Source organism: Paroedura picta, chromosome 7 (assembly GCF_049243985.1).
Source record: "Paroedura picta isolate Pp20150507F chromosome 7, Ppicta_v3.0, whole genome shotgun sequence".
Classification (NCBI taxonomy): domain Eukaryota; kingdom Metazoa; phylum Chordata; class Lepidosauria; order Squamata; family Gekkonidae; genus Paroedura; species Paroedura picta.
Window position 1 is genome coordinate 86,229,239 of NC_135375.1, and position 20,046 is coordinate 86,249,284.

Here is a 20,046-nt window from a genome sequence, read left to right on the forward strand (position 1 = left end):
AAGCTTAAGGGCTACCAACTTTCCAAACTGAAGGATGACAGTAGGTTTTGGAGTACTATTTCTGCTGGTGATTGAGGGATCACTACTCCTCAAGTGTCACTTGGGACTGCAGCCTAGGAGGCTTCTCGGGATGGGGGGGGTATCTTAGCTGGAATTTAACTGGGAGTTTTGGTGACTTAACAATCTCAGAGCTAGCATCTGACCCACACAGAGTTTCCAATGCAAACCTCTGATAGATATTTGTACTAAAGGTTTTGTCCCTGTCCGTTTGTAAAAACCCCGAATGCTTGTTATATATAATTCTCCAGTTGCTAAATGAACAGCTGATATGGATAAATTGGCACAATAGCTCCTAACCTTTTTAGCAAATGACATCTTAACCTTTTCGTTATTCCCTTTTGACAATTGAATACTGTCCTTTTTTTTAAGTGAAGGAAATGAGGAGACTTAATAAACTCCAGTAATTGAACTCGGTGTCAATCAGACATAATTGCACAACTCTTTTATCTTGCAGGTTTTGATTTCAGGCAGTCTTGGAGGACTGTCAATGAAAAATATGAAAAGAAGGAGAACTTCCCAAAACTAAGATTAATTGTAGCAGCAGAGAATCAGACAGAGGGGGAAAAAGGGGAGAAATAATGACCACTGCAAATGTTTAATACAATTTTTAAATGCTATCCTGCTACAACTGTACCTGCAACTGATGCAAATTGACAAGCAAGAAAGCAAACTACAACCTTTAAAAAAGCCTCTTATGTCCATCTGACATTTTAAGCTCCATTAAGACATTACAAACATTTAAACAAAAATACAGTCAATTAAAAAAAAACATTCAACTAAAAACACACAATCACACAGCTCCAGAAGGAACGCTGTTAACCATTACTGGGGGTATGCCAGATGAAACAGAAGAGTCTTCCCGCTGCTGTTGAAAGATACCAAGAGAGGGAGACAGCCAAATTTCTGCGGGGAAGGAGTTCCTAAGTTTAGGTGCCACAGCTGCAAAGACATATTCTCACATTGTTACCAATTTAGTTTCTGTACTGAACACTTCTTGTACATGTATAGGGCTTCTTATACATCCCTTTCTTCTCTGTAAATTGAATGAGTTTGGAATTACGAATTTCCCAGTTGGGTTGCTATATCAGAATTGGAAAATTCCTGAAGATTTGGGGATGGGTCTGGGGTGGGGTGGAACTTGGGTAGGGGAATTATTTCAGCAGGGTACAATGCCATAAAGTTCACCCCACACGCACACACACACACACAAAGTTGCCATCTTCTCCAGGAAAAATAATCTCTAGTCTAGACATGGCTTGTAAATAGGGCAGCTAGGTCCCTCCTGGCAACGAGTGGGGGTGGGGGTGGAGGGGGACTTCCGAGGGAAAAGAGAATCATCTAAGCCTCATTTCTGGCATCACATGGGAAGTGACATCACAATGCAGTAACATCAAGGTAACATTCTGCTATTTGGACAAAATCTCTATGGTAAAAATGACTTTAGAGTTGTTGCCCAAATACCACAGTGTTGCCCAGATGTTGCTGGCTTAATGACATCACTTCCTGTGCAATGCTGGCAATGAGGACTAGACATCCTCTTTCCTCGTAAGTCCCTCCCACTGGCAGAGCACATTGGTGGCTAGGGTTAGGATCTGGAGGCAGGGCCTGCCAGTTGGGGTCTCTGCCTCTACCAGGGGGTGTCTAGCAACCCTACTAGTAAATCCAGGAGATTTTGTTAGTGGCAGCTTAATTAAAACTCACTGATTGTAGTACAAAACACTTCTGCTGCTGTTCTACAAGCAAAACATGCCACATTATTACACAGGAAACATAAGATGTGAGGTCTGGGTTTTAAATGTTGTTTAAGAAAAGGTGGTGTAATGTGTAGTTCAACCAGAGTGATCTCTACCCCAGCCTCCTCATGACAGAACATGCAGCCTTCTAAATGCAGTTATTTTATATATGACATCAGGGAATCCAGATTAATGCACACAGAGAGACAATAATTTCTATTCATTACCAGGAATAGGGGGAAATAAAGATGTTCAGTAAAGAGGATTAATATTATTTCTAGACAACACATACTTTTGCTGGACTTTTTAAGCCATAAACTTTCAGTTGTCAACTGAACAGTTGGCTAGCATGAGACATACAAAGTCTCCTGTGGAAACTTGTTCAGTCTACCCCTCTGAAGGCACAACATTATCTTATCTGAACTGTTGAGGCTGAGATTTCTTTCTCTCGCTCTCCTCTCTTGTCTGGCTTTTTCACCCATTCATGGATCCTGACTAGCTGATCAGCTCTGACCACACACTAAACAGGCATGCAAGGATTAGTGTCTGTCAGAAAAGAACAGAGTCTTCGCCTCTCCAGTCACAGGAATCCCTGCACATGGCCATTTACAGGCAAGTGAAACAAAATTAAGTGACTGCACCTTCAATTTTGGTCATATCAAATTTTCATGGACAAAATTATAGCCATCCACTCAAAAATGGATGCATGATCAATGAGACCCAAACCAATCCAGTTTGCAAATAGAATTGAACATAAGCCCAGTGAGTACAAAGCAGCTCTGCAAGGCTATTTTAGGTTGGGAAAATGTAATGAAGGCTTAACACTTCCCTCCCCAGCATCACAGCCATATGCACACACACACACACACACTCACCTGGCAAGACAACAGGCCCTGCTTTTCAGCATATGGCTTTTTATAGTACTTGTCTAAAGGTCAGTTTTGACATACCAACCATAAGTAACAGGAGCACACAATTACTGTTTTTCTCCCAATGTGTACCTCTGTCAATTTGTGTGACTGGGACAACATGCCTACTTCCCAGTATTGGTGTGTATACATGAAAGACCTGATTTCTAAGGGTACACATGTGGTAAAAAAAAGTATTGCCCAATTCACACAAAATGATGCCCATGCATATCAGGATGATTGCATACTAAAATGCAACACGTGAAAAAGGCTTCATTGCATGTTACCTATAAGAAAATATCTAGTCCTTAAATTCAGGGGTACTAATTAATCCTGATTTGATGCTGTTGGCAATACAGTAGTCCAGGGACAGCACAACCAAAACTTAGATTTCCATAATAATGAGGACTTTACTGTTATTTTACTGTTATGAGGATTTTACTGTTATTTCTTAGAAATGAAATGTTAAGCTTTTATTGCTGGATGATGGGTAAAATAGGCTATTGTAGGGGTGGTCAACCTGTGGTCCTCCAGATGTTCATGGCCTACAATTCCCATGAGCCCCTGCCAGCATTTGCTGGCAGGGGCTCATGGGAATTGTAGACCATGAACATCTGGAGGATCACAGGTTGACTACCCCTGGGCTACTGTACAATTATCTAGTGGCCAGGACCAACCCATGAAGCCACCAGTTGATCACCATTTTACTGGGAGAAATTTTCATCTCTCCCCACTCTAAGCAGGAACAATACTTAAACTTTACCTCTGACATTCATATACCAATGATTGAAGCAGATTTAAGCAATGGGCAGGAATTTTTAGAGACTGTTTTAAAGAGTTAAATTTATTATACATATCTTGATAGTGATATTATACATGAATCTATCTCGATAGTGAGATCACTTGGATGACTGAAATGGGCAAAGGAGCCTCACGTGGCGTTTCCAAATGTGAGATTCATAGTGGCAAGCTGGCGCTCTGGATAATTTAGTAGTTAGCTCTCTTATAAAAGTCTTTTAGTGATGGATCCCGGGTGGTGCAGATGACAATGGCACTAAAAAGGTGACAAGAATCATTTTGGTTGTAATAGTTAATTTTATGGCAGTCTAAAATGATGCCACATCATGCCTAACAACATTATAAATATGTTGTAAAAATAACATAAAACATTATAACTTGGCTTTGAAGGTTATGGTTAGCTCTTTCAGGTCGTAAGAGAACTGCTCGTTAAATCTGTCTAATTAGGCTATTTATATTAACGTGCAAATTGCATAAATGTTGCTTGTATATAGGACTCATCTTATTTTCTGAAAGCAACTTTTATTTTCCATGACCTTTAACATCGGTGAAGACTGGTTATGGGGAGTTTGGTTAGTTTAGACTGTGGAAGAGTAAAACACTTATTTTTAAAAAGGCAAATATAATCTAAAACTTACCTCTTACCAATGTAATCGGATGGCCCATCCTTGCCCTATTTCATACATTTAAATTTATAAAAATGGAAGAACCTGCTAGTTGCAAAAGCTTTGGGATATCTGGCAGAAAAAGCCAGCTTTGGCCTATAGACCTTGTTCCACCCTGCCTGCTCTAAGGTGTTCCTAACATCTGGATAAGTGTCTCTCTCTCTCTCTTTCAGATTTTTTTGCTGCCATCACCTGGCCTTTGTATGGATTTGCCTGCTGAGAGGGTCTCCTAGCTTTTCTTCCAAGTTCTCTAGACCATGGGCCATTCCGCACGACTTTAATATAGCACTAGTCTTGCATTTTGTTTTCGCCACTAAAACTAAGTTCCGCATGACATCGTGAGCAATATGCCACACTCCTGCAACACTAGCGCCAAAATCGCTTCGTTGTAGCGATTTCTGGGGAATCAGGAAAAGTGGATTCACCCTCAGAAAATCGCTACACTCTTGCGAACAACCTGCAACACTTGCGAAAAAGACATGTGCGTTCTCAATGTAGCGGTTGCAACAAAGTCCCTCCCCCTGGCTCTCTCATCCGAACTTCCGGCTAAGCGATCGCCATTTTTCCCCCCCTCGGAGCAGGGAAAGCAATGAACCAGTGAGACTTCATTCACCCAGTGAGGCTTCTCCAGCTACAGTCCCTCCACAGAAGTGCTTTAAAGCTCCCCTAAGTCCCCAAGCACAACACAGCCCCCTGTTCGCCAGTTTCCTTTAATTTCAGCCAAAAATCGCATCCGTGCGGGGGGGGGGATTTTTTTTCCCACTCGGGGGAGTGTGGTAACAATGAATTGCCAGTGCACACACCAGCTAGATGGGTCTCTCCATTGCAACGAATCAACACATATTTGTTGCAATTGTGTGCTTTTTTTTTTTTTTTTAACTGTGCTTAAAGGGAAAGGGGCTTTTTGGGAGCATGATAATAACCGCCCATTGGCTGTTCAGTTTGATTGATGGCCAGGGGCGGGAACAGGCACAGAAAAAAATCGCTTCCTTTCTAGCCATTCCTGCGAGACCGGAAATCTGTGGGGAATGAATGAAACGTTACTGGATTCCACTACAAATGAAGATATGCGGAACGCCGAGATTCCACTATTTAAAATAGCGTTTCCGCTTTGTGAAAACAATTGGCAACATTGGTCCTTGTGCGGAATGGCCCCATGTCTCTGTGCACCCCGCTGCTTAGTGTCTGGGAACTTGGGGACAATTTACTGTCTCATACACCTCTGGAATAGCTGCTTGCCATCTGCCAGCTTCCCCTTCTGGAGCTCACTTTTACAATACCATGTCTAAGACAATGGAGGTCCATGTGGTACCTAGAACCACTTCCAGCATCCAAAGTTATAGACTACTTATTAAAAAGAAAATGTTCATAAGCATAGTTTTAGCACAGCGAATGCTAAAGTGCAGTTCCTTAACTTAAGAAGTTACAGATTACTACAGAGTTTCAGTCACTTTGTCATTTTCTCCAGCTCCTCAGGCAAACACATGATCAATGGCTGGCTTATTTAAGAATTTGGCCTACTCTGATGGACATAGCATCAAATATACCTTTTTCCTTGCTGCAAGGAGTTCTTATCACATCTATTTCTCCACCGATTGATCAGGTCAGGCCAGGTTACAGAAGCACTTCCGGGAGATCTCCAAGAATCTCCTTCTGGATACTCTCTAGCATTTAAAACCTACAAACCTCTCTCCCCCGCTTGGAGAAAGGGGGAGAGTTTGGTCCACCTATTGTCTCTAGCTGAGGTATATCTGGAGAGCAATTGGACTGATTCCCCCACCCCACCCCCCTTTGTTTTCTGCCCAGAGGAGTAGAAAAGGTTAAAACACATTTCAAACCTCAGAAGGGGGAAAGGGGCATTTCTTCATAGGAGATATTAAACTTCATTCCTTAATATTTTGCTAACTGAGAATTACTCCCACAAATATGTAGGAAAGAATAACCCCAAGGAGAGTTTCAGACTGGAAACTGTCAGAGAGGTATAAGGATGTAAAGGGAGTAGGTAACTCCACCAACTCCTGGTTTTGTCTTAAATAATTAATTCTTGAAAAACAGGTCATTTTGAAGGGGGTGGATGGGATTTGACAGTAAGAAAAATACACCAACAGGAACCATCTGGTGTGCTAAAGGTTATGTGTACATCACACAAAATAGATGTGTTTTTTTCATCGAATGAATTTCTATAGGCAAACAAAATTAGAAATGTATTTATGTACAGAAATAGCATTGTTTCTGTTGCAACCATTATATGTCTGTGTCTCATGTAATATATGAATTTCCTATGACAGCCATGAATAATTTAGAAAATGCTCTTGTTAGTCTTGTGCCTAGTTGAGTTTAGATGCATAGAACATTTAATATTTAATGCAACCGGCAGCATTTAAAAAGAAAACCCTTCATCTAATTTCTGCAAATGGAGTAAGTTTTAAAAAGCTTTAGGTGGAGATTGTTCGCTTTCCCTTTATTAGCTCGAGCCTAGCAGAACTGGGTGCATTCATATTCTTTGTTTATCATTTCACTTATTTTAAAATAGCTTTTCGGTTATTTCATCTTAGTTTTTTAAATGGTTGCAATATACTTTGCAGGATAACAAACATAGTGTGAGAAGTTCTCCTGTAGGTACCTTTATTTTGCATATGTTTTAAAAATATAGCAGTTAACACCTCTGAGGAATGAAGTTTGCTTATCACTTGGATTGCATTCATACGAGTAACATAAGCTAAGTTAAGCACTTTTCTAGGGTAGGTGTGAGCAGTCAGAGGAAAAAAAGTTATAAAGCAAACTGGAATGATAAGAATTCTGCCTGGTGCCTCTCCAGTTGCACCTAGTGCAATTTCTAGTTCTCTAGTTCTCTCCTCTTAATCAGTCTTATGCTGCATTTGAAGTTCTGTTTGCAGAAGCCTTCAGTTTTCTGCAGCTGTTTTAGCATCCTGTTCCTGCAGGTGGGAGCCTGCTGGCCACATATTTCAGCAGCATGATATGCATGATAGCTGTATTGTGTGTTTATTCATGGACTTCCATACAGGTCCCTAGTTTACATGCATGGAAGTAGCCCCATGTAGAAAACTGACATATCCTACTCATACAGTAAAGCAATTGTATATTATTATGGTCCTGAAATGAATAGGTTCCCACTCATCATGAATGAAGAAAAAGAGCTGTTTTTAATACTCTGCTTTTCACTACCTGAAGAGGTCCCAAAGCAGCTTACAAACACCTTTCCTCTCCCCACAGCAGACACCCTGTGAAGTAGGTAGGGCTGTGCGAGCTCTTACAGAGCTCTAAGAAAATTGTGACTAGCTCAAGGTCACCCAGCTCCTACATATGCAGGAGTGGGGAATCAAACCCACTTCTCAAGATTAGAGTCCACCACTCTTAACACCAACATTTTATGTAACATCTGCAGAAGGCTTACATTCCAGGGATATTCGAGGACAAGTTGCAGTTATAAAGTCTTCTTATTCTCTCGGGAAAAGGAGGTGATGTGCTAGATAGCTGTCAGTGTTCTTGTCTTGCCCTGTCTACTCAAGATTGGTTGCCATGAACACATTGCACAAGTGACCATTAGCTGTCTACCATATCTCTACATAGTCTATACCAGGCTTTCTCAACCAGGGTTTCTTGACAGCCGTGGAAGGGTTTCCTGAATGGGTGGAAGTTAATTAATTTTTATATATATTAAAAAAACCTGTTAAACATTTATTGGATGATATGACCATATGTAGTCATGTAGACTCATTCTACCCCTCCCCAAACGTCCAATGATGGGCCTGGAGAGGGTGGGAATGGGAGGGGCCCCAAATGGGCATGTACACAGCTATGCTTCCTACTCATATTCTGCACAATCATGCCACTACTATGGTTTCTCAAAGCCTAAAGAATGTTTCAGGGGTTTCTCAACCGTAGGAAAGTTGAAAAAGGATGGTCTAGACTAATCTCACTCACACAGTTGTGGGTACCACAGGGGTTGTGCAAATATTTTGTTTTATTTCATTGCACTCTTTTAGAAAGGGCTTAATTACTGGTTGCTAGCCAGAGCACATGTTTTCTGCTACTGTTTTCAATGGGCAGTAAGCCTGGCTTCTGAACTCTGGAGGCCAGGTCTACAACCAATTGGTAGTAGACCAGGTGTTTGGATGCCAGGTCTTCCACTAATTGAAAACGGTACATATCTGGTATCTGGGACAAATGGCAAGCGTCTATTGTAGTCCAAATACATAAAACAAGTATCTGGCCTGATAATGTTTCCTTGGAAATGAATGCCACCCAGGAAGGAAAAACAGGAGCACAGAACATTAACCATTGCTTTCTCTCCAAAGAGGTTGTCTGCTTCCAGGTGCCCTTTCCCAAAATTACTTGTCTTAACCCCCCAAAAAGTGCAGTCTGACAATGTTTGCTTGAGATTACAAATTGGGTTTTTCCCTAAAAACTGGATATCTGCCTAAGTGGCAGAGAGATATTTTAAGAGGTAACATTATTCCTTAAGGGCAAAAGCAAAGGTATCATAGGCAGAAAATATAGCAGAGACTTTAACCATTGTTTGGGTCCAGCTTCATAGTTTAGATGGCTGATCAAAAAGACCACAGCTTCAGTGAAACTCTAGCAATATTTCCAATTCCAACTGAATGGGCTATGGGCTCTCACGTATGTAAGGTGCCTCTAGCATCTGAATTATGTAAAGTCATGGTCAGTTGCAAACCAGGAGTGCTTCCAGAGGACCTTCTCTGAATTGGTAATGCCTTTAGCACAACCTCATTCATAACTGGAAGTGATGGGAGTGCCCATTGTTTTCAGCTAATTTGTTGCTGCTGCAGTTGATTCTGTTGTTATGCTGCTGTGTGAAGTCAAAAAAGTAAGTGAAAGCCTGGGGTTTAAAAAAATCTATATAAATTAAATACTAAGTAACTGACTTCTGGCAATCAGCAGTGTCCACACTCAACTTCAGATGTAAGTAAGGGATGGACGCATCTATCTTCTATCTAAAATTTTAAATCCAGTGACAAACAGGCTCCTGATTCAAAGAATGATTGTAGGGGAGAGATATACAATTATGCCTTCCCCCTATAATGATTCTTTCAGCGAGCATTCACAGCTAAATACGCATTTTCATTCAGAGGAATAAACTCTATAAATAATAACAACCCTTCCCTCCCCCCACAAGTTATTTCAAAACTGGCTCTGCCTTATTTTTTCCTCTGGGAACAGCTGGCCAAAGGTCAGCTTTGGCAGCTGCAAACAGTCCAGTGTCAAGTCCTTACACTGTCACTTTATTTTGGTCTGAAAGAAACCACCTGCAACTCCAGAAGCCAGCAGTGAGACTCGATGCAGTTTGATAATGGCCTGGGGAAGCAATTGCTAGGGATAGCCCTCACGTGGGCAGCAGCCCTTAAGAGGAGAGACAGAGCTCTGGATTCTTCTGGCATTTTTCTAATATTAATTTTGTTTTTAATGGGTTGTTTCTATATTCTGATGAGCCATTTGATAATTTATCCAACGGGTTGCCAATGGAAAGCAATCCAGCAAAGACAGGGGACATATACAACAGTGGTTGGGTCTTTTCTATTCAGGAAAGACCACAGCTGACTAACTCGTTGAAGCTGGTAAAAGGCACTCTTGTATACAGTGGCCACCTGCTTATCTAGAAAGAGTCCTGGATCCAGAACACCCTTACAGAGTTGTACCTTCAAGGGAAGTACAACAAGGGAAGAGCAGATGACAACTTGTACTCTGAGTCAGACCCTCCGCCTACCGATAGTGCTTTCATCTTATGGAGATTTCAGATTATTAGTCGCATCCACTCCTAAATTGCCTCCAGAAACCCGTTCAGGGTTCCCACAGCCTCTCTGGGGTCAACTGAAGGTACAATATAGAACTGAACATCATCTGCATATTGGTGACAACACAACCCAGATTTCCAGATGGCCCTATTTAGTTTTCATGTAAAAATGTAGAGGAGAGAAGATGGAACCCTGCAGGACCCTACAAGCCAAAGTCCAAGGAGCTGAGCAGCTGTCCCCTGGCACCCCATTCTGAAAGTTATCCTCCAGGCAGGACAGGAACCATTATAGAATGGTGCCTCTGAATCCCAATCCAGGAGGATACCATCACTGATGCCATTGAAAGAGGAGGATCAACAAAGTCACACATTATCTTTCCATCTGTCACAAGTCTTCCATTAGGGTGGACAAGTCCTATAACTAGGCTTAAATATGGACTGGAGAGGATCTAAACTATTAGTACAAATTTTGATCTAAGAAAGGAAGAAAGGAGCAAAATAAACATCCTCTTGTGATAGCTAGCACTAAGCACTGCAGGCAAACTTTTGCCATTTTAGGGAAGTTTTTATATTTCCAAAGTTTTTATATTTCCCTTCTAAATTAACTACAACTTGGGTTTAATAGTTTCCATCTATTAAAAAGACTGGAGTGCTTTTGTTCTTTTTTTTCAGGGCCCTTACAATACTATGACCCTTGGGAATGAATCAAGGTTCTCTTGAGGATCTGAATTGTGAACGGAAGTTGAAATGATACATACAATAGGGGGAAAATGCCCTTGTATTATGCCAAGACTCATTGGTTTAAATAGGCTTCACACTCGCTTCCCTGCGGTACAAGATTGTTGCAACTGTTAGAATATATACATTGCTTCAGGCTAAACTTGTGGCTTTCAGGAAAAGCTTTTGGTTAAGGGCAAAACAGAGTGTCGCGATCCCAGGGGCTTAAGAAGAGTACAGAATGTTCTGCCTCTTGGAAACAAATTGATTGCACTGTTCTTCAGCAGAGAGGCAGTCCTCCTTAATTAGTCATGAAGCTTTCAGGTGATGGGCAACCATTTTGACTGGACTTGAGGTAGCGCTAAATGAGAAACGGGGGGGGGGAGCATTTAAGCATTCCTTTGAAATGGAAGGAAAAGCTACAATTCCCTTATTACTCTTTTATTTTGTGTCTTTTATCACCCCGATCTGTGATCCCATCAAACAAAAAGTTGATTGAAACAAATGACAATCCCATCTGTGAAAGTGTTATTATGCAGCCTAGCTCAGTGCTAAATTTGACTTTAAACAACAGTCTAAACCCTGAGGAACAAAAAATGCTTGAAAGGCATAGATGTCTTTCGTCAGAGGCCTAATGAGCAAATTGACCTCAGTTCGATCAGAATTGGCCTGGAATTTGTGCGCTTTCTGGATGTGAAGGAAAATGCTAATCTATTCTGAGGGTTCCTTCCCAGTTTACAGGACTGGTACATAGTCAGTGACTGTGCTGCACACAAGCGTAGACCATGAAAACTGTAATCCCCACCCCTTGCACTGACCCATCTTAGAGCAACAGCCAAGAGTCATATGGAAATAAACCTCCCCAGCATGCAAACACCTACCCACGAACAGTGCTTTAAATCAGTCTTATAAAAGGGTACAACCACCGCTGTCAGCCAACCGCTAGGAACATGAGCTGAGGAATTAATAAATGTAAAAAGAGTTGCTAATACTGGGATCCACTATTCTTAATTATTCTTTAGACGTTCGGGGGGGGGGGATCCCATCCAGCCCTGGGGCTTTGCCTCCCTTTAACTGATTAATAAGTGATTTTACTTCATTTTGAGTGACTGGGACCACTTTTGAAGCCCCTCCAGTGTGCTTAGTTGGTTCATTTCTGAAGAATCATTATAAAGGTTTTGAAAGTGAGTGACCCACTTTTGAGGGGGGATGCATAGTTCAGTAGGCGTTCTGCCACTGGATTTCACCCCCGATGTCAGCTTCCAAAAGAGAGTGGTGTTCTTATTCCTCACAGACTAAATTAAGGACCACCAGAGCTCGAGGCTGTATTTTTTCTTTTCACAAGCTAATAGGTTTTTTATACTTTTTCTTGAGATTTAAAATTTGTGAATGCTCGTTATTCAAAGATCCAGCTCCATTTTCAGTATAATGTTTGTAAGTGGCTGTCAGATCTTTCTTCGATTTGATACAGTCCTTATCGAACCAAGGCTTACCAAAATAGCCCATTGTCCAACTATGTGGGAGTCAGACGAACCTGTGCTTCTGTTCTGCCCCATTTATGATACCATCAGATGTAACTTTATTCAGCCAATTTTGAACAGCTACCCAAGATCTTCCCCAAAGGAGAAAGTATTGGTGCTGCTTCAAGATGAAGGCAGGCAAATAACTCTCTGCACGGCTATATTTTGCGCTGCCGCCATGAAACTGTGTACTGTGTATGTGGACCAGAAAATTTCTCTCTGATCCAATTTCAAAAGTACAAAGAGCCATTTGTCACTGGCAACTTAAACTATGTTATAAATATTGAATGAAACATCTTAAAGTTTTTATGTTGTCAGATCTTTTAACATTTTTAGTACTATTACTGATTTTTTTCTCTTTTTCTCTTTTTCTCTTTTATTATTGTTTTTTTCTCTTTTTAAATTGTGTTAGTTTTTAATTGCTTGTATTTTAATTTTGGTCTGAATGGCCATAAATAAATATTGATTGATTGATTGACAGTGCTTTAAATCAGGTTGGAAGAATAATTGCATATAAACTAAAAGAATGAAATCAAGAGAACTTAGCCAAATGTAACGTCCTTGACTTCAGCATCTGCTAGCATTGTTCACAACAAGGAAGACATTACTGTGAAATGAAATAAGTTTTTCATGCACTTAGAGAGCATTTGGCTTTGTGATTTCATGAACATCAATGAGATTTTCACTGAGAATAAGAGGTTAATATTAAGGAACCCATCTGTACAAAACAACTAGCTTTGCAGCCTGGTTGGCTGAACTCTAAGCATGGCTATGTAGGCTTAGAAGAATTTCTAACATTAGACTTTTCTAGGAATTACATCCACACATACCATAGCATGTGCTAACCATGATGCTCTCTGTACTCACAGTCACCGTAGTTGCTGAACATGTATGCATAGTTTCAGTACACCCAAGCAAGAATACTGAAAAATTCTATGCACACTGAAGATATGTATCTGAAAAGGGTCATTCTGAGCAAGAAGAATGAGGTTATGCCATCAAGACAGCAGAGACAAGATAGTGCATGTGCGTGTGTGTGTAGGGGATGACAGCCACTGATGGAATACCTCAGAGGGTGGATTTGATTATGTGTCCCAGCAATTCAAATTCTTACTTAATCTCTGGTTCTCAAAAACTCAGAGATTCAAGAAAAATAGTGTATTTTTAAACCACCAGCTAAAGTCCATGGAGTTATTTGCTTATCTGAATTTAGTTTGGGGGGGATTTAACCTTCTTTTACCTGATCAATGTGGACTTCAAGTAGGGTTGTCTGCCCTGGGTTGGGAAATATTTAGGGATTTTGGGGGTGGAGCTAGGAATGGGCAGGATTTAGAATAGGGAGGGATCTCAATGACGCATAATTCTATGCAGTCCATCCTCAAAGTAGCCATTTTCTCTATGGGAACTCACTTCTGTCACCTCCAGATGAGTTGTAAAATTGGGAGATCCCAGGGTCCCACCTGGGGACTTGCATGCCTACTTACTTACAATGTCAAAAACAACAGCAACAACGAAAATCATAAATACCACAAATATTTAACCACCTATCTACCGGCTACTAAGAGATAAATCCAGATGGTGGGTGAGAGGGGCAGAACAGGTAGTAACAACTCTGCCCTTGATAGCAATAGTGCACCCCCAAGCCGGTAGGCATTCACCTATGATTGTTTTAAATCGTTTTCTCTATACATCAACTGCTGACCTTCTTTCACATAGTGCCAAAGTTTGCTGCCTGTAGTAGAATCAATTAAAGTTATTATCTCATTTATTCCAATTCTTGTTAGAGTGGCCTTGCAAATCTACTGAAGTTCTGGTTTTCTAGGGACAAAAAGTGAAAAGTCATCATAACGGTGTTAAAAAGTCAGGCTAATGGGAATTCTTAACAGAAGTGCTTCCTTATGTAAAAGAAGAAAAATAATTAGGTATCTATGTATGATTAAAAAAAATACAAAGAATTTTGGTTGCTATTGAAACATTGGGTCTAGTTCTCCCCAATTAAAACCCAAATTCTGGGACGCTGCTTTCCAGACACATAAATCCCTTTCATGTTTTCCCCTGCTACGCAAATAACTGTCGACACATGTGTAAGTATGGTTTTGTTCTGCATAATCAGTTCTTCACAAACACTCTATTATTTATCACATTAAGTCTTCCCTGAGTTGCGCTGTGTCTACACTTGCAAAAAACTCTCTGATCTCTGCAGTAGAACAGCAGATTTCTACATAATCTCTCCAAATGACAACTTGCACCAGTTCTTGGGCTGATAAATAGAAAGGAGGCTTATCCCCCTTTCCCCCAGACTTGAAGTGACTTTCAAAAGAATGTCCTAGCAGTAAAGGAGACATTTTTAACTTTTTAAAAAATCCACCACTCTTGTATTTTTTCCTAGAAAATGTCCTTAATGTGCTTAAATCAGCCTAGCTAGATCAAATAACAATGCACGGTTGAAAAAGTTAGGTTGTAACCCACATAAGGCTGCCAAGCAAATGGTCATGGTGGGGGGATCCCCTGCTCCCTTGCTCCCTGGCACGATTGCCCATCACCACTGGAAGTAATGGTGGGACAAAATTAAAAACATAAAAATAAGGCTTCATCTACCTACAGAGAGCTCCAAGTGATACCTGACTCCACTGGAAGCGAATTCCAGTTTTACCATAGAGTTTCTTATGATCTCTAGAGCTACCATTTTGGTGCAAACCTAACCTAAAGTTGCAACCCTAAGAACATTTTATTGAACAAAATAGGACTTACTTCCAAGTCCCATTTTGTTCAGTAAAGTGTTCTTAGGATTGCAACTTCTGAGTAGCTCTAGGAATTGCCAAGAATTCTATACTAAGAACTTCCTGCAGTTAGAAGAAGCTTCATTGCTGTTTTTTAATTCTTTCCCAAGGATTCAGCCCCCTTTCAAACTGCTGGTTGTCAGACACTGCCTGCCAACCCTGAACCCAGATCATGATTTCCAGGTTATCACCAAAGCCATTTCTTGGTGTGTGATCCTACCCTTCAGCTAGATCAGGGTACTCAGCCTTGTTAAGAATGCAGAAATGTTTGGAATATTGACAAAGGACACTGGTTACCATAGGGGCAGAACCAAAAAATAAAGTGAATGTCGATCATAATGGGGTTTCCATAGGAATGGGTAGATCACAAAACAGATGCCATTGGCAGGATCAAAAACAAAACTTTGGGGTTCCACACGGGGTTGAAGATTCCAGGCTAAAGCTTATTTTATAATGAGGACAGGTGGATCTAAACAGGGACTCCCCATCAACGTAAAGGCATAACACCCCCATTATTCTGAACATCCTGCTGCACAAAATAAACAGAGGGTGGGGCTGGGATTGGTTCTTATCTTTCATTAAAATATGCTGCTTTAATACAGTCTTCAAAGAGGGGAGGTTTGTTTTCTGCCCAGTTATGGGGAGAGGTTTCCAACCTGCCAAATGAGAAGGAAGTCCACATTCCTTTCCATACTTGAGGGTTCATGACTGCAATGTTTTGGCTCAGTTTGAGCTTAGCATTTTGATAGTCATTCAGCTTGTAAGGAGTGGCCCAAAGCTTTCAGTTGTTATTTTCCTCTGATACACCAGTCAAGTTCCTTTAGCCTTTATCCCAATTCATAAGAAGCAAGTCAGTGCTAGGAACCACATTACTGAGCTCCATGGGAGATTAGAACACTGATATAGATGGTGGAATCCATGGGTAAGGCAGATGTTGCATTTCTTTCCCAGTCAATTATTGGCTGAGGGTAGACACACTGGCATGGGAGGGGTCATGTCCCATCCAACTGGTTACACAAAATGTTATTGGACTGAATTACACATGCCCAAACATGAAAGTAATAAAATGCTATTTTACTTACTGTTAAGTAGCCCAGCAGAGTATTTCTGGTGGATGAATATGTCTCACTGCACAATCCAACATATTCCAAAGAGATAGCTATGATGTTCTGCTGTATTCAAAACAAAGAGGCCTCTTTCAGCAACATAAAAAACAACAAATTGGCAATTTCTGCAAAGAGTGCCAAATTGTGCTTTGTGCTGCTTTTTGTGCCACAATTGCAGGATAGTAAATGCCACTATTTCTCCCCTCCACACTCTGCTGCCATGTCTCGCCTTTTCCCCTCACTAGCGGGGGGGGGGGGGGAGAGGTACAAGAAAGAACAATGTGCTATTTTACTCAGTGCTCCTTGGCCTGTCAGTCAGTCAGTGGAGGCAACCAATTGGAGGTTTGTCTCCAAATTTCCCCTGAGCGCAATTTTTTTTAAAGAAAAAATAGAAACCAACACATGGCAATACGTACTCATTGGAATGCATAAGTGTTGCCACAGAAGATGGAGCAGCAAAAAAAAAATCCAAATGCATATGTGTGGCCTCTCACATGTCACAACCCCATCCCTTCTGCCCCTCTTCCCCCCTCCCACTGGTCCGCCCACCTGCCACTCAAAAAATGGCAGAAAAGCCTCTCTGTGCCTGCACGTGAGAAAATTACATGTAAGATAAAGGTCTAGCTGATCCCTGCTGCACAAGTTTCCATATGCAGGGAGTTATGTATGTCAATATCAGTTTGGGGATTTTTTTTAAAGCCTTGGACGCCTACCCTCTTTCTCTCTGAGCAGTTCTGCAGCGAGGACAGTGCCGCCCGAGCCGCTACTGCCTCTGCCACCTCCCCCGCATGCATGCACACACACACACACACAAACACACTCGCCAACAGTAGATGCTTCCCAGTGAGGCCTCACTGCCTGAGACAGTGGGGGGGGGGGAGAGGAGCAGAAGGGGCTGGGGTGTGAAACATGAGAGGAGGGAGGGAGGGCAGGTGTGAGGGTGGGACAAAGTTGCCCAGACTATAGCATGTTTCTCCCTACATTGCTGGTTGCCCACTGGTTGCTTACTGGTGGCTCATGCATTTCAGGGCGGAAATCCACTTTCCTGGATTTACTGCATCACGATTTAAAAATGGTGAAATCACAAGCTGACTACTGGAGAGGCTCAGGATGTTGGCGACATCATGTGTCCCCCCAGGAAATGCAGTGGCAGCAGATAGGTTCTGCCATGTGGAGGGGAGGATTTTTAATTCTGGAACACGATCCCACCTTCCTGCAAAATAAGCAGGAAAATCCCCAGTCTGCCCTGTGGTGCAGCGAAGCACCGCAAAGCTGATTGGAGCATTTTTTGTTCCCTCTGGCCCACTATAGGAAGGGCCCCGTTGGCCCCCACAATGGTTCAGGACCCATTGGCCCCTGTGGATTCTCCTGCGTACCCTTAGCCCAGGGCAGATGAGGGCCCAATCTGTGGCAGGCTGCATCATGTGGAAGTGGGATTAGTGTTTTTGATACCGTTAGCCACTTTGAGGGGCTTTCCGCACCGGGATCCTTGTAGCAAATTGTTTGCTGAACGAAAAATCGCCATTTAAAATAGTGCAATTCGTCATTATGCATACCTGACTTTGTAGTGGAATCCAGTTGCGTTTCTATCGTTTCCCACAAGCTTCCGGTCTCAGCAAAAATCGCTAGAAAGGAAGCGCTATTGCCGAGCTCGTCCCGCCCCTAGCCGTCAAGCAGCCAATGGGCAGCCGTTAGCATGCTCCCAAACAGCCCCTTTCCCTTTAAGAAAGGTTTTTAAAAAAAAAAAAAAAAACACCCATTGCAACGAATATGTGTTGATTCGTTGCAACTGGAGAGACCCATCAGCTGGCAGGTGTGTTTGATCTGTCGTTTCATCGTTGCCACGCTCCCCCCAAGTGAAAAAAAAATCCCCCCCCCCCTCACGGGCCCGATTTTCGGCCGAAAACAGTGTAAAAAATAAAGGGAAAATACATCAGCAAACGGGCTTCTCTGTTGTTTGTGCTTAGTGACTAAACAGCTCTGGGGAGGGACTGAAGCCGGGGAAGCCTCTAAACAGGCTTGCTGGTGGGTTGAACTTCGCTCGCTCGGAGAAAAAAAAATGGCGATCGCTTCGCCGGAAGATCAGAGGAGAGAGCCAGGGGGAGGGACTTTGTAGAAACCACAACAATGGTAACGCACAGAACTTTCCCGCTAGTGTTGCAGATTGGTTGCAGGAGTGTAGCGCTTTCCAGAGGGTGAATCCACTTTTGGGGATTTCCCTGAAAGCGCTACAAGGAAGCGCTTTTTGCGGATCGGTTTCAGGTGTGTGGCAGATTGTCAACGACGTTGTGCATAATGGCAAATCAGTAGCGTTTTCAATTGGCAACCATTGTGCGATTTTGAAGGCGTGCGAAAAGCCCCTGACTCTACAGTAAGTGGAGAAAAGTGAATTAGAAGTGTAGAAATGAATATACAACCTGTATACTCCCAACCACACAGTCACTGAGAAGTTTCTTTGTCAAGCCCCATTAAGAAGCTAACATATGAACTGGGACCAAGTTTCTGCAATTGAAGCTAATGCTCATGTGGACTTCTACGGATTTTAACAAACTGAACTGTAAGAATGCAGAAACATTTGAACTATATTTTCTTGTAACTACTGCAGTGAGAGCAATTCTGATTTGATCTGGAGTCTGATAAAACACACAAACTTTATTTACCTTTATGAAAGGAACCGTATATCTATACATTTGAGATGGCCACACTATGGACAGCGTCAAACATATGTTGATGCCATATGGAAGCTCTGTGATGCAGTCATAAAAGAGTAGGTTATAATGACAGCAATTGTTATTAAAAAAAAAGTCTGCACATCTAATGAGCCTGTGGCAGCTGCTCTTACCAAACTGCATAGGCTTCCAGATGGCAGCCTCAATGGTTTTATTGGATAATTAAGAGTTGAATGGCTGTGTGAAAGGCCAATGGGAAGCATTGCTTCAAATGAGGGGAAGCCCCAAAGCCTCCAAGGGAAAAGTGCTTGAAAAATAATTACATTCAATAAAAAAAGTTCCCCAAGTTGTTGCCCTAACAAAAAATTGTAATGAAATAACACAATGGAATAGTTAAACACACAGTATTAGGAAATGTCCTTGCTTGATAAGGATTTCTTCTTTCAACATCTTTCTTACATAACTTCTTAGGGTCAGAGTAAGTAATAGCTATTTGAAAACTCTAAAACAACATCTATCCTTGTATGAAGAAAAAGACAAAGAAGAATTGGTTCTTATATGCAACTACTGTATTACAATTGACGAAGCAACAAGCTAGAACAACCCAAACTTCTCCTCCCCCCAGAGGCCCTCAGGTTGTCAATCACCACAAGCCACCAATCCCTGCACAGCAATTGTTTGATGGACTCACACTTCCATTCCTCCTTCCCCCAAGCCACGAAATTAATTTTTTTAAAGTGCACTTCCATGTTGCTATATGGAAATGTCACAACACCACAATTTTTTTTTAAGAACTTACACTTCTGCATTGCCTTGGGATCATACCACGACAATAAAACATTCCTTCCTTAGATCTCTTTCTGGGATTCTTGGTATAATAGTCTCTCTTTATGTTCAGGTAGATTGTGTTTGGCTGGCCATGGTAACTGGACCCTGATGAGTGACTGTTTGTTCAGAGTAAAGTTTTAAAACAAAGAGCACAGGCAGCAAGCTGATAGGGAGAGGGCTGCTTCATCACAAGCCCCCCCCCCGCCCCGTTAATACCCCACCACCAGAAAACACAAACAGGAATGTATTTTGGTTGCCCAAACCCAAAATCAGCATGCACAATGTATGATTTTTACTGAGGGCATGTAGGTTTGCGGTCCCGCAACAACATAGACCACAGCATTTAAAAAAAAAACATTCTCAATCCAGAAAAGGAGAGGGGAGGGTGTGTGCAAGGGTGGGCAGAACACTGCCAAGACTGTAGTCCGTTTCTCTCTACGCACAGACTTGCCCCTGTTTACTGTGTGATTGGAAGTGCGACAAGAG

The 20,046-nt window shown here is 41.8% G+C and overlaps 1 long non-coding RNA gene across 2 annotated transcripts in view; it reads right to left on the reverse strand.

The window, feature by feature from the left end:
* Window positions 1-20,046, reverse strand: part of LOC143841842 (uncharacterized) — a 255,239-nt gene that overhangs the window by 5,371 nt on the left and 229,822 nt on the right. For both annotated transcript variants that reach the window (XR_013232891.1, XR_013232892.1), the window contains one exon: window positions 16,040-16,129. This is a non-coding gene — a long non-coding RNA (uncharacterized LOC143841842). The remainder of the gene's footprint in view (window positions 1-16,039; window positions 16,130-20,046) is intronic.